Source organism: Myotis yumanensis, unplaced genomic scaffold, assembly GCF_028538775.1.
Source record: "Myotis yumanensis isolate MYYU_CA2020_CCGP unplaced genomic scaffold, mMyoYum1.0.hap1 SCAF_5, whole genome shotgun sequence".
Lineage (NCBI taxonomy): Eukaryota > Metazoa > Chordata > Mammalia > Chiroptera > Vespertilionidae > Myotis > Myotis yumanensis.
In genome coordinates, this window is record NW_027223756.1 from 97,368,008 (window position 1) to 97,384,025 (window position 16,018).

Here is a 16,018-nt window from a genome sequence, read left to right on the forward strand (position 1 = left end):
CTTCCACTTCATTCCCCACTCACCTGTTCACCTGTTTTTATGCTGCTTCTGTCCCCAGATCCTCTTCCTCTGCCTTCTTCTCCTACCTCCCCACAACTGGCTGCTGCACTCCCTCCTTGCAGATGCAGCCCTGCCCCAGCTCTGGAATTCATCCATACAGGCCAAATTCCATGGGCTAGGGATGTTCAGGGCTAAAAAGACCACACCTTCCAGTGCTTCATCTTGTGCCTGAGTTCTTAGGATGAAGCTATACTCCCCATCCCTCATCCCCAGTTCCTGCCTAAGGTTCAAAGACTTGAAAGTGGAGTCTCAAAAAAGTATTTGTATACCCAGGTTCACAGCAGCATGGTTCACAATAGCTAAACGTGGAAGCAACTCAGGTGTCCATCAACAGAGGAATGGATAAACAAAACATGGTATGCAGTATACACACAATGAAATATTAGTCAACCTTACAAAGGAAGGAAATTCTGACACCTGCCACAACATGAATGATTGTTGAGGACATGATGCTAAGTGAAGTAAGTCAGTCACAAAAAGACAAATACTGAGACCCCAGCCCTGTTATACCTATTGCCAAGTCCTGGGCCAGGGTGTGAACTGTGGCAGTGTCTCCTGGAGCAACACTTGCCAGATCCCCTTGCACTGCCTGCCTGCTTATTTGTCAAGTGGGACTGCTTCCTACATCCTCCACTCCGCATCCATATTGCATGCTGCTGTCCCTGAGCTGCTATCTTCAGACTCCTTAGTGAAGCCTACGGCCAGGCTTCCAATGTGGACCCCCCAGGAAAAAAATCACAAGTGAAGACTTTCCTACCCTTTTGCACTGCTGGTGGGAATGTAAACTGGTACAGTCATTATGGAAAACAGTATGGAGGTTCCTCAAAAAATTAAAAATAGAACTACCATATGACCCAGCAATTCCAATTCTGTGTATGTATCCAAAAGAAATGAAATCAATATCTCGAAGAGATATCTGCATTCCCATGTTCATTGCAGCATTATTCGCAGTAGTTAAGACATAAAAACAACCTAAGTGTTTATCAATAGACGAATGGATAAAGAAATTGTGCTATATATATATATATATATCCTATATAATAAAAAGGTAATATGCAAATTGACCATCACACCCTCGCACAAGATGGCCACCACCATGTGGTCACAAGATGGCTGCCACAAGATGGCCAGCAGGGGAGAGCAGTTAGGGACAACCAGGCCAGCAGGGAAGGGCAGTTGGGGGCAACCAGGCCTGCAGTGGAGGGAGGGCAGTTGGGGGGACCAGGCCTGCAGGGGAGGGCAGTTGGGAGGGACCAGGTCTGCAGGGGAGGGCAGTTAGGGGTGACAGGGCCAGAAAGAGAGGGCAGTTAGAGGCAACCAGGCCTGCAGGGGAGGGCAGTTGGGGGGGACCAGGCCTGTAGGGGAGGGCAGTCAGGGATGACCAGGTTGGCAGGGGAGGGCAGTTAAGGGGGACCAGGCCAGCAGGGGAGGGCAGTTGGGGGTGAAATCAAGCAGGCAGGGGAGGGCAGTTGGGGGCAATCGGGCCCTCAGGGGAGCAGTTAGGGGGGACCAGGCCGGCAGGAGAGTGGTTAGGGGGTGATCAGGCTGGCAGGCAGAAGTCGTTAGGGGCAATCAGGCATGCAGGCAAGCAGTTGGGAGCTAGCAGTCCCGGATTGTGAGAGGGATGTCCAACTGCTGGTTTAGGCCCGATCCCACACAAATTTTGTGCACCGGGCCTCTAGTACAATAAAATATTACTCAAACTTTAAAAAGTGGAAATCCTGCCATTTGTAACAACATAGATCAACCTGAAGGACATTACACTAAGTGAAATAAGCCAGACATAGAAAGAAAAACACTGCATGATCTCACTTATATCACACTCACTGCCCAGCTGGTGTGGCTCAGTGGTTGAGCATCAACCTATGAACTAAGATGTCACAGTTCAATTCCCAGTCATGGCACATGCCTGGGTTGTGGGCTTGATCCTCAGTAGGGGCCATGCAGGAGGCAGCTGATCAATGATTCTCTCTCATTATTGATGTTTCTCTTTTTAAAAAATATTTTTTTTTATTTCAGAGAAGAAGGGAGAGGGAGAAAGAGATAGAAACACCAATGATGAGAATCATTGATCGACTGCCTCCTGCACGCTCCCCACTGAGGATTGAGCCCGAAACCCAGGTATGTGCCCTGACTGGAATCAAACCCTGGACCTTCAGTCCACAGGCTGACACTCTATTCACTGAGCCAAACTGGCTAGGGCTATTGATGTTTCTATCTCTCTCTCCCTCTCTCTTCCTCTCTGAAATCAATAAAAACATTTTTAAAAATAAAATAGTCATACTCATAGAGGCAGAAGTAGAGTGGTGGTTGCCAAGGGCTAGAGGGAGGGAGAACTGGGGAGATGTTGGTCAAGGGTAGCAAAGTTTCAGTTATGCAAGATGAATAAGTTCTGTATCTAATGTATAGCATGATGGCTATACTTAACAACACTGTCTTGAGTACTTGAAATTTCCTAAGCTGGTAGATATGAAGTGTTTTCACCACATTTGTGTAAAAAGCAACTATGTGAAGTGATGGATATGTTGATTAGTGTGGTTGTGGTGATCATTTCATAATGTATATCAACATCAAAACATCAAGTTACATTCCTTAAACATATACAGTTTTTATTTATCGACTATACCTCAATGAAATTAGGAGGTAGGGGAGGAGAAAGGCTGTTGCCCCTCCCTAAATTGACTTTCTTCCTTCTGTTCCAAACTTACCCATCTTTTCTTGACTGCCCTCCCACAAAAATATCTCCTTCTCTCAACTCCTCCTATGATTAAAAGCAGAACCACAATTTAGTACATAATTACATCCTTCCTTTATTTGCTCCCTGCCTTGTGTGCATCACATCCCACCAAACAATTTGCCAACTCATTAAGTGCAGAGACTGAGTCTCTCTACAATACTGTGTTCATATTAGGCTGACTCGTCCATTAAATCATCAGATATTTCAGTGACTACCATGTCCCCCGCATTGTTGTTCTAGATACTGAGATACAGAAGGTGACTTGGCAAAAAATAACACTTCCCCTGCTCTGGGGAAGACATTCAGATAATCACACAAATCAATGCAAAATTACACCAGAGAGCCACTATGGGAAACAATAAGGTGGTTTCTCAAAAAAAAACTAGTAATAGAATTACCATATGATCCAGCAATTGCACGTCTAAGTTCAAAAAATTGAGAGTGGAGTCTCAAAAAAGGCATTTGTGCACCCAGGCTCACAGCAGCATTGTTCACAATAGCCAAACGTGGAAGCAACCCAGGTGTCCATCAACAGAGGAATGGATAAACAAAACATGGCATGAGTATACACACAATGAAATATTAGTCAACCTTACAAAGGAAGGAAATTCTGACACATGCCACAACATGGACGATTGTTGAGAACATGATGCTAAGTGAAGTAAGCCAGTCACAAAAAGACAAATACTGTGTGATTTTACTTATATGACTAGAGTAAGTCAAATTCGTGGAGACAGAAAGTAGAACGAGGGTTGCCAGGGGCTGGGAGGAGGGGCAAATGGGGAGTTAGTGTTTGATGGGGACAGAGTTTCCATTTTGCAAGATGAAAAGAATTCTGCAGATGGATGGTGGGGATGGTTGCACAGCAATGTGAATGCACGTACTGCCGCTGAATGAACTGGTTAAGATGATCTACTGTATGTTATGTATACTTTAGCACAATTAAAAATAATTTTTAAAATAACAAACAAAATTACACCAGAGATAAGAGCAACAAAGGCAAGTCAAGGCTGCCTGGAGTAAGCTGAGTGTTGAAGGATAAATGAGGGCGGTCAGGGTCAGTGGGTGCCTCTGTCCCCCCCCCCCCCCCCCCCCCCACGCACACACACCACTAAGGTCATCAGCTTGCCCAGAGCTCTGGGCTCACTCAGGAGCCTGCTTCACTCAGGTACAGGAACTATGTACAGAAGTAAGTAAAGGAGTCTTCTACACAACATCCTGTAATGATACCCATGATACATGGCTTGCCCTTCAGGTTTTGTTCTATTTTGTTTTTCAAGGACTAAACCAGTGGCTGTTGAATGTTACTACACACAAGATGCATCAAAGGAGCTGATTAAATTCAGATTCCTAGACCTTAACTGCCTAACATTCTGAGTCAGTAGGTTTGGGTGAGCCCCAGACATATGTATTTTAAATAATGTAGCCCCTCCAAGTGCCTCTAAAGAAAACCACCTGGAGACCACACTTTTGTGAGATACTGGCCTGTATTCCTATTGATTTTATAAGCCTACAGTTCCATTATTATAAATTTGCCATTCAATTGTAAGGTTAGGAACTGTAGCAATTTATTTCAGAATGGCCTCAGCATCCAAAGAAAATAAATAGCACAGGTAAATTTATATATTCACACAATGCTTATATTTCAAGTTACTCTGCAGACAAAGTTACCCTCTGCAACTTTCTGGGAAGCAAGAAAACATTAGAATGCCCATTCTATAAATTGTTAGATGAAGGCAGGCACAAGGCAGCAATATAACTAATCCAAAAAACAGGAGCTTGCATGAAATATGGCTCGGACCACCCTGCTGTGCTCCAGCCCACCAGTTCCTTAGGCTTTAATTCCCTAGAGGAAAGGCTGTCGAAACCACTTACTTAGAGGCATGCACAGGTACTGTTTACAGGCTTATTAGCCCAAGCTACTAAAATGTGTTCCCAGCAACTATGATTAGATCAACGCTGGCACGTTCAGCACTCCTTCATCCTGAAACCATTATTTTCCAATTTCCCTGCAATGATGATCATAGTTGACCTGTGACTCCGAGGATGTCTACGGGAGAAATCCTGCTCAACCATCAAAGGAAGATTATGCTGTTCTATGTGGTGTTACCATGAAGTACACTTAACTGAATCTTGTTTATTTGGCAGTGTTAATGAGGTATTATTCTTAAATAGCATGTTTGTTATAAACCCAAGTATGCCATTGCCCAGTCACGGCAGACAGTGGTCCACCTGCCCTCCGTGCTACTGAATGACATTGTTCGTTTCACTGGGCTCCAGATGGAACTGAATATAAGGTGGAATGAAAACTCAGAGTTTGGAACCAAGAAGGTTCTGATAATAAGAATGGGCCCTTTTTTTGTTTGTTTTATCTCTATCTTTTACTTTTGCAGAATACCCATTGACCAGATGTATTTACTTTCTACTCTTTCTCAGACATTCAAAGACATTCAGTGGCTTGACCTCCATTTTAGTACTCAACATTTCTTACTATGTTATTTGTGTCTTATTCCCCTGGTGAGTCAGGAAGCAACCTGTGAAACAAAAATTTTAACTTCCACAGCTGAAAAGTCTTTTTAAAAGAAAGGGTCTATTAGGCCATTGCTAGAAGAAGGAGGAGGAGAAGGAAGGAGAAGGAGAAAGCGAAGGAGAAGGAGGAGGAGGAGAAGGAGGAGGAGGAGGAGGAGGAGGAGGAAGGAGGAGGAGGAGGAGGAGAAAGGAGGAGGAGGAGAAGGAGAAGAAGAAGAAGAAGAAGAAGAAGAAGAAGAAGAAGAAGAGCAGCAGGAGGAGGACGAGGAGGAGGAAGAGGAGGAGAAGGAGGAGGAGGAGGAGGAGGAGGAGGAGGAGGAGGAGGAGGAGGAGGAAGAAGAAGAAGTGTAGGCTTGGGCATAGAGTCTACCACATGAGCAGCATGGCCAGGTAGGAAAGAGAACTCGTCCATCAGGCGTTTTGCAAGTGTTTTTATATGTCAAGTTGGGGAAGAAAGATGTAAGCCATCTTGAAAGGATTCACATTAGCTAATAGACAAAGAGGATGGGAGAAGATGAAGGGGGCGGGGGCTGGGATCTGCCCAGGGGAGTAGGAAAACTCGTGTATAAACAAAAAACAGAGGCTCCTGGGGTCCCACAGTGCCTGGCTATTGATAACTCTTCGGAGTTATCAATAAATATGAACAGTTTTTTATTTTGATGGTCAGTGGGCGAGCAAGCGGGTCCATAGATTGATAAAGAAAGTTGACCTCTGTTGTTAAGGGCGGCAAAGTGGACTCTAACTCCTGGAAACCCATGAATGAGTGCTGTCCAATGTCCTGCCCTCAGCAGCCGGCCGACGCCTGCAGAATCACGCCTGTGGCTTCTTCTGTGAAGTCAATCCATCTCAGGTGTGGTCTTCCTCTTTCCCTGCAGCCTTCTACTTTCCCGGCATTCGTGTCTCTTCCAAAGAACCCTGCCTTCTCAAGATGTACCAAAGTAGGACAGCTTCAGTTTTGTCATTTTTCCCTCCAGCAACGTTTCATGCTTAATTTGCCCTAAGACCTACCACTGGTGGGTCTTTCTGGCGGTTCAGGGGTTCAGGGCATCCACGGAGCTCTCCTCCAACACCATATTTCAAATGAATCCACGATTTTCCTATCAGCTCTTTTCACTGTCCAGCCTTCCCACCCAGATGTCGTACTGGCAGATGTAGTACTTGGGAAAATGAATTGAACTTACAGGGCCCCAAAGATGCATTTAGGGAGCGAGACTTACCAAACTGCCAGGAGATAAGGTTAGCGAGATGAAGTTGGTAACGTGAGACCTGGTTTTTAGCTTTTGTGATGGTAATGAATCGGAAGTCCTGTGCAGGAATCCGGTCCAAGAGCTGGAGCTGGATTGGCTGGGTCGCCAAGGCCAGGCCGGTCAGGGCAGGGCCGCAGTGCTAGCCTGCTGAGCTCCGTAGGGGGCAGTGTGCTCGCGACGAGGCGGCGGAGGCGGGCGTGGCCGTCCCGGCGCCGGCGCTCAGCCAGACGCGACACCCGGGAAAAGGGGGCTCTGCCCGGATCCAGACCGCATTCAGCCTCCCATCCCCTGGCCTCCCTTCGCCTCCCGCCTGCGGTGCTGGAACTCTGATTGGCACAGGCTCGTCTGCAATGAAAGTGCGGCGTGGAAAAGCCTCAGCCGAGTTTGTCACACCATTGCTTACTCCTCGCTCTCAGAACGGATTCTTTCATTTGTTTTTACTTCAAGTAACTGATCCTGTGGTCAGTCATCCCTTCTCAGTCCTGAGAAAAGCATTCTGCCAGGGATCGGTTTAAAGGAAGGGTGGTGTGGCTTTAAGACCCGAATCAGGCGGATTCTATCTCAGCGTGTTTGTAGCACTTGAATAAAGGTTTTGCTCACCCCACCCCACCCCCGCCTCCACCCCAACAAGCCGAGTGGAGGCTAACAGGGTGATTTACACCCTCGGGGCACTCCGCAAATTCTCTCCTGGCACCTCTGGAAAGAAGCTACTTCCGAGGCTAAGGGTACCATTGTCTGGAGCACACATTAACGCATCCTTTGAAGAAGACAGAAGGCTGAGGTCCTAAAGGCATCAGCCAGTCTTATGAAAAGAGCACGGACAATGGGGTCCTGGGTTCAAGTTCCCTCCCTACCATTTACAGTAAGTTACTCAGCTCTTCTGAGTCCCAGTCTACATACCAATCGCCCTACCTTAAGGGTGTAAGAGGGTTAGCAGCCCGTTAGGAGCTGGTGCCAAAAAAAAAAAAATCACTAACACAGATATTCTGCCTTTATTTAAAATCTTGATATTTTTCTCATCTTTGATTTTTTGCATTAATTTTTATTTTGTTGCATTGAAATGTTATGTATCTTGATTACTAAGTTGGGGTGGGTTTTTTAGCACCCTCCCCTTAAATTGGACTGAAGTGAGCTCCTCAATGACCTCATCCTAGTCGACGACCCTGAGGGTTAAAGTAATGTACAGGGTGGGGTAAAAGTAGATTTACAGTTGTTGGTATGGAAAATAATATAATAATTACTAAATAATAAGAATAAACTGTGTTTCCCATACTCGCTACTGTAAACCTACTTTTGCCCCACCCTGTGTGTAAACATACCAAGAACCCATAGGCTTGCAGTAGTACTTGCCGAAGGAATGTGTGGAGAATCTGGGGCCGGGTTTGCGGGCTGGGGGCCACATGAGCACAGTGCTGGGGCTGAACACTGCACTGGACCCTTTTACACAGTCTCCCGTTTAACACCTGCAACAACTCTGAGCTCAGTGCTAATTGCCCATCATCATCGGTGAGCTCCGAAGTACAGAACTGAGTGTTCGTAAGAAAACGATGCTCCTGGTCCTCGGAGGGCTTGGGTTTGCAGGCCCCATAGCCGTGATGCGTCTGCTCTGAGTCATTTGAATTCTCTCCTGGCTGCTTCTTTCCCTGCGCAGCCACTGGAGTGAGGCAGCGAGCAGCTTGGCATGCAGGAGGTAGGGGCAGGGAGCACAGTGTGTTCTTTAGGGGCACCCAGAGGCAGCCAGAGGACCCCTGTGTCGGGGGTGAGAAGAGGGGGATTCACAGGAGCTCATTTCAGGTGCTGTGTTAGCACATTTGTGAGCCAAAGACTTTCAAAAATTGGTCACACACTGTCTTAGGGGGTAAGAAGAGAGGATGAGATGAGAGATGAGAGGGAGGGGGGAAAATTCATCATCGGTGTAATGGACTCACTGAAGTTCTTTACAATTGTTTTCTTTGTGGAAAATAAAATACTACTATTAACGTTCAACTCCTAAAAGAATAACTCCAGCATTATTTATAAACTTGAAAAAACTTGGAGTACAGTAGTTAAAAATATAACTCCTTGATATGTCTTATACATAAGCTATGTCTGCTGAACAGAACTGGTCTTAAAGTAGAATGAAATCAAGTGGAATGCATGGTGTGCTTGCTTGCTTCCAACAGTTTTAACTGAATTCGACTAGTGGGTTGGTAAGAACCTATTTAAAACAACTTCCACTTCAACTGTTCACACCATCTTCTCCCATTCTTGTGTCTTTATTCTCTATGACTCTCCTCTGGGAAAAAGAAATTACTGAGTTCTCCTGTGTCAGGGCCTGTGTTAGGGGTTTCCCATGTTGTATCTAATTTAATGCTAAAATGGTGCTGTGAACTAGACATTCATATCATCATTTTAAGGATGAAGACAACAGCTCAAGTTCACCCAGAATCTAATTGCTACACCAGGGCTTAGCCAGGCCTTCTGGTGCTAACCCTTCTCCCCAGCCTCTCACCCCAATCACCATCTTAAATCCTGACTTCAATTCTGCCATAGCCCATAACTAGATTAGTAGATAATGGGTGTTCTGCAAAATGTTGTGACCTTGAATTTGCCACACCCCGATGCTCATTATTTTACTAATCTTCGTTTTATTGTATGACAGGTAAGAGGTGAACATTCATTCTTGAGCTGAGAATCCTCTCTGTAATCATTAAATGAGCCTGAATAGAGGTCCAGGTCCCACAGAGCCCTGGTGTGTGAAGCGGTTATCCCCTCCTTAGAGCTGCTCCTGAGCCAGAGGAAATGTTCTGGTCCCGCTGATGGCAGTGACTATCCAGGGACTGAGCACACAATGCCCAGGGAAACACTTCACAGTTCAGAGGGCAGTTTTCACGAGAGCTCTGTGCACCTATGTGAAGAAAAAGACCATGCATGTGTAGGAGGGAGAATGATATAATTTATTCTTTCGTTTTAGCCTACAATGAAAAACCTTAGCGACATCACTTCTCTTTCTCTCAGTTAAAGTGTCAAGATATTAATGACAGTTTCTGTGTAGAGTGGGAGAAACACAAAAGGTAAAACAGTATGTGCCTTCCCCAGAGAAGAAGAGGTGAGAGAGATTGCAAAATTCCAGCCTCCCTTTCCTCCTTTGTGTTAGAACCTCAGATTTCATTTCCCAGCCTTTCTCTCAGGGCTATGTGCCTAAGAAGTATTGTGTGGGACTTGGGAAAGCCTTTTTATTTGTATTTATTTATTTTAGAAAAGACTTTTTTATTTTTTTAAGAAAAAAAAAGATGCTCTTTTCTTCTTCCCACTCCTCCATCTTGCAGCCTGAAATGGATGTGATGACCGGGCCATTAGGAGCCAGCATGGACCAAGACGCCACCCCAGGGGAGGACCTGGAAGTTGGCACTGGCTTTGATGGCTTTGAGGAGCTAATCACATGAGTCCTGGAACGCCTAACTCTAACCTTCTACACGAATAAGAAGTGGAATTTTATTTTATCTGAGACTAAATTGAGGGAGGGGAGATGTGTGGGGAAGTGTTTCCACTTTATGCAGATAAACCTAGTCCTAACTGATAGAGGATTTATGTTGAAACAACAATCCTATTTTACTGGGAACTTGTTTTGCTCAATGCATAGGAAGAGATGGTGGCCAGAGGAGAAGAGTTGTGTCGTGAGTCACATCTTTCCTGCATTATTAAAATGCCACATTCATTCCAGAGGCCAGAGCAATTGACTGCTAAATGCATACTTGCTGTGCATTATTAATGGGCCAGGCCCAGGAGAAACTCTGCCCTGGGGAGTCCTGCCCTTCCTGCTTCACGGTAGCTTAGTGAACCAAGTTAGGGTGTCAGCAACGGTTCAGAAGCCCCGCCCCCATGGCCTTCCCTGCACTGCAGGAGAGAAGTGTGATAATCAGCTGTCATGGCCCTGATGAGAGGATTGAGTGACATTAACACATGCCAAGCTTTCATGTCTTCACCCTCTCTTAAACTTTAAATCAGCCTGGCAATAGGTACAATTGTCCTCAGTTTATACATGTGTAACCTGAAATGCACAGAGATGAACCATCTGACCCTTAGACACACAGTCAGTACTAGTAAACACTTGGGATACTGCTCAGTAAATGTATGTTGAACGAGTAGATAAAAGCCCATGCTCTGTTCACTACCTTGTTGAGCATAAATGTAAATGACAGCTGTCCATGCAAAAAGCTGACATGTAACATCTTCATTTCTAAACATCTTTGGAATGAATGAATAATGAATGTGGGTATTTCTCTGGAGCCAAAATTGGATGAGAAGATTTATCTGCTCTGGACTCCACACATGTACCAATCAATCCACTGACCAACCTTCTAGATTCCGCTACTGCTTTGCAGGTTCTTCCTGTGCTTGACCATGGTGTCAGGCACCAGGGGAAAGCAAAAGCATGAGACACACCCTTTTGCCCTCAGGGGTTTGCTGGCAAGAACAAAGCCTCAACCAGTGGACACTTTGGCTTTTAGACACAATTTCACTGCGTGATGTGTAGCCTTAAGCCAGTCACACAATCACTGGGCCTCGAGTGACTAATCCATAAATAAGGCTTTTATTCAACAAATACAGGGACTTGACACTATGCACGGAGGATGCAGAGAGAAAAGATGCAGTACTTATCTTTAAGGACCTGAGTCCTCTGAAGGAATTCATAGATAAACATAATATAATGAATGGTGTGGTGAATGAATGACATGCTGTCCTTTTCCTGAAGTCCCTAATTTGGGGTGCATGGAAGTACTCCAGCCCGACTCAGAAGTATGAGTGCAGGTGCTTTTCTGTCTATCCCCCCACCCCCTGGCACTGCCATCCTACTGGATTGCCAGTCGTCTGGGGATTTATGAATCTTCGGTGTTGCAGGTGGTGTCCTTGCAAGCACCCTGATGCTCGTGACACTTCATGGTGCTCCCAGAGTGGCTCTTCCCCTGCCCCTGGCACTTCCTGCCAGTACTTGAGTCCCTCTCCTGCTGCTGTTTCCCAAAACCTCCAGGGTTTCTACCCACAGCCAGTCACTCCCCAAAGGCCCAAATTGACTTCTATTTTTAAAATGATAGGTTCCCCTAACATTAGGACAAAATCCAAACCTTCGGTAACACAAAATGGAGAATCCAGATTTTAGAAACAGATGGTCTTTCTTCCCAATGAGGGAGAGAAAACCATTTTACTCAGGTTGGAATGGTGCCAGTAAAGACTGCCACTCCAGATAACATTCCAACTAAGGATTCAGGATGATGAGTTATCCCAGATAATCAGCAACACCTAACATTTTTTTGAACATTTCCAGCACTGTGTGCCAGGTACTGAGCTAAATGCTTTACAGCTAAGCACTTTAATCCTCCCTCTAGCAAGCCTACAATAGAATCTAATATCAGCTGCATTTTACAGATGAGAAAACAGAGGCACGGAGAGTCGTGAAACTTTCCCAAGGTTAAATTGAGTTGAGTCCAGCTCTTCTCACTCCAGGGCCCACACCTCTAACCACTGTTTCAGGTTAGACTGTGACCCTTCTATGTATTGCTTTGAGGATCCCACCAGATATGTCCCTTTGTTTACAATATCCTCCTGTCACCTCTTAGTCTAATCAGGTCCTGCTTACCCCTGGGCCTCAGGTTGCATTAGTCAGCTACCGCTGCTGTAACAGAATACCTCAGACTGGATGGGTTAAACAAAGAAATTTATGTTCTCACAGTGCTGGACGCTTGAAGTCCAAGATCAAAGTGTTGGCAGGTTGGGTTTCTCCTGAGGCCTCTCTCCTTGTCTCCCAGAGAGCCACCTTCTCTGTGTCTTCACATGGTCTTTCTTCTGTGTGTCCATCCCTGGCGTCTCCTCTGTGTGGTCAAATTCCCTCTTGTTATAAGGACACAAGTTGGATTGAATTAGGGCCCAACTTAATGCCTCATTTTGCCTTAATCACCTCTTTAAAGGCCTGATCTCCAAATATAGTCACATTCTGAGGTTCAGGGAGTTAAGGCTTTAACACGTGAATTTGGGATGGAAGAAACACAATTTATCCCATACACAGATTAAATGTCATTTCCCAAGATAAGTCTTCTGTGAGCTCCTGGGTAAGTTAGTTCCTCCTATTACACGCTCCCATGATGCCCTATACATATTCCTGCTAGCAGTCCGAACTACTATAATGAATTAGTTAAATGACTATTTGTTTGATATTTATTTACCCCAAGAGATGTAAGTTCCAGCAGAGAAGGGATCGTGTCTGTCTTGTCCTCTCTGTATCCCCATATTGAAGCACAGTGCCTGGCCCCTGGTGGGTACTGTCTTAGTCTGTCCAGGCTGCTATAACAGAAAAACCACAGACTGAGTGGCTTGAACAACAGACATTTCTCACCATGCTGGAGGCCCAAAGTTCAAGATCATGGTTCTTGTTAAGGGCTGTCTTCCTGATTTTCATAGTAAAGGCTCTCTCCCATGCCACTTCTTCTAAGGACACTAATTCTATTCATGGAGGCTTCATCTTAATCATTTCATCTAAATGTCATTACCGCCAAATACCATCATATTGGGGATTAGGGTTTCAACTTGTGGGGCAGGAGACACAAACATTTAGTCCATAGCATGCACTCAATAAAGACTTTATACAGTGTAATGCTGGCTGGTGTGGCTCAGGGTTGTGTGTTGACCTATGAACCAGGAGGTCATGGTTGATTCCTGGTCAGGGCACATGCCCAAGTTGTGGGCTCAATCCCCAGTGGGGAGTGTGCCGGAGGGGGCAAGCAGTGATTCTCATCATTGATGTTTCTATCTCCCTTCCTCCCTTCCACTCCCTTCCTCTCTGAAATCAATAAAAAAATATTTTTAAACTAGTACAATGTGGAATAAGATGATTTTTTTTTATTGTAAACCATCATGAAACTTCTAGCTTTTATTAGGATCTTTTACAAAATGAAAGAATATTAGAGCTAGATGATCCTGGGAATTATTTCATTTCCTTACAATAATGAAACCATTGCCAGCAAAAAAATCCTTAGGAAAACTGACACCCTTGTGGGCATGGGCTTTGCTTAGCTTTCCTTTTCTTTTAAAGCAATGTTGGAATCAGCTCATACTGGCTCAGGGGAGCTGATTTTTATATCTTCAGGAATTTTTCAGGTCAACTGTTAAACATAGCCATTATTAAAACTTAAATTTTATAAATTGTGATTCAACAAATGCAATTAAAAACAAAGGAAATACTAACACTTCATCACGTCCTAGTTATTTAACTGTATTGGTTAAGGGCTGAGTTGTGCCCACTCCCAAGCTCATGTGTTAAGTCCTACCTCCTCGGAATGTGACTGTATTTGGAGACAGAATCTTTAAGAGGTGACTGAGTTAAAAATGGGTCTTTACGATGGACCCTGATCCAACCTGACAGGTGTCCTTGGGAGAAGAGGAAGTCTGCACACACAGAGACACTGGGATGTACACCTGCCCAGAAAAACAGGGCAACCCTGTGAAGAGGCAGCAAGAGGGTGGCCACCCGCAGGCCCAGGAGAGAGACCTTGGAGGAGACCACCCTGCTGGCACCTTTACCTTGGACCCCTCTCCTCCAGAACTGCAAGAAAATAAGTGATTGTTTTGTAAGCCTCCCAGTCTATGGTATTTTATTATGGCAGCCCAAGCAAACTAACACATTATATTATTTCTATAATCTTTTCTCCCGCACTTAAAAGTACATTGTTGAAAAATTCAAGTGTAAAATCCATTACCTGCCATTATTACATCAATATTAAAAAATACACATTGTTAACCAAAAGTTTAATATTCAAAAACTGAAAATAAAAAAGGGCATGATTTACAAATACACAAAAATGCATGCCTGCTCTCACAATGATAGCTACTGGAAGAATGAGACCTTTAACATGCTACTTCCATTCCAACTGCCTCTTTCCAGCATGTTGGTAACAGCAGGGGTCTGAGGAGAGCTTCTGCGGTCAAGGTCACATTCTTCTCAGCATCCCTGCCAGCCTGTAGCTGATAATGCAAATGTGACGAATCTTCTGCCGTAGCTTTGATGCTTTTTCATTCCTTCACTCTGGTAGTAAACTGTGGCAGGTCTCCCACTTCCACCCCACCAACCATTTCCATCACCTTTTCTAAAAGGTCTTTGTTGTCACTGCAACCCAGGAAGAGGTGGTTGGCCCAAGCCCAAGCCATGGAGAGGGACAGCAGCTGGTCCAGGCGGCCTCCATTGTCAGGCGGGTGGTGGCAGCGGGGCAGGTGGCGCAGGGTGACTTCCACGCGGGGCTGGCCGAGTAGGGGTGGAACTGCTCCGTGAAGCCGGTCACCTGTACTCCCGCCCCCCTCAAACCAGCTCCTCCACCTCTGTCTCGACCTGGCCACGTCCACCACAGAGGGCCAGACCCACCCACTGCCTTTCCTAGATTCCATAATTTTAAGATTATTGGCTCCTACTGTATCGTCTGGTGGAAATACTCTGGGCTGAGATGCTGTGCCATTGCTTGTGACATCACGTTGGTAGCTTGAAACCCACCATTGTGGGAAAGTTTACACCACAGAAATTGGCAAACATTATAAACCAGAGCTCCCCACCCCCTGAAAGTCTGTGTGACACATGTAGCAGCACACCGCTGCTTTTATGGTATAAGGAAAGGATGGTGGGAAGGAGGGACTGAATAGAGAAATGTAAGAATTGTTTTGACTTTTTATTTTCATTTACTCATTCACTTCAACAGTCTCTGCTACTGTCCTTCCCAATATTCATCTCTGCTTCTTCCTTCCTTACCAGTATTACCTTGACTTTGTTTAAGAAAATACCACCCTCAACTAAAAACATTTGCCTTCCCAAATGCTCCAGCAGCTGAGAGGATTCTCCGCTCTAAGTGCATTTCTAAGTGCTTTATCTGCACACTCGCAACATGAAACTGAAAACCACTGACTTTAGGTGTAGCATACAAGCCCTAGGGACGGAGAAGGCATCCAAAACTCCACAAATGAACCATGCTCTGAATATTCACAAATCATCTTAGCCAAGTGTCCAATCTCAGTTTTCAAGAATTAGAAACACTATAAAAATCAAAAACTTTTAAATGAAGGATGAGACAGAAGTTGGAATTTGTAATATTCACTTAAAGGAGATCAATTTCTCATGCTCTTATGCAACTATAAAGCCAAGGCAAACATACACATTAAGTCCAAACCAAGATACAAAAGCAATAATATTTAAATTAGCATTATCTATAATAACAAAAGGGTAATATGCTAATTAGACAGGATGTCCTTCCGGACAACCTTCTGGACAAAGCCATGGCAGCGGGGGCCGAGACAGAGGCAGCCACCGCCGTGGCAGGGGCCAAGCCCCTTGCACAAATTTTGTGCATCGGGCCTCTAATTAATGTAATATGCTACATGATGTTTTGCTAAATTTACTCACCTGTTTTTAAATAAGTTAACACTCTTATTT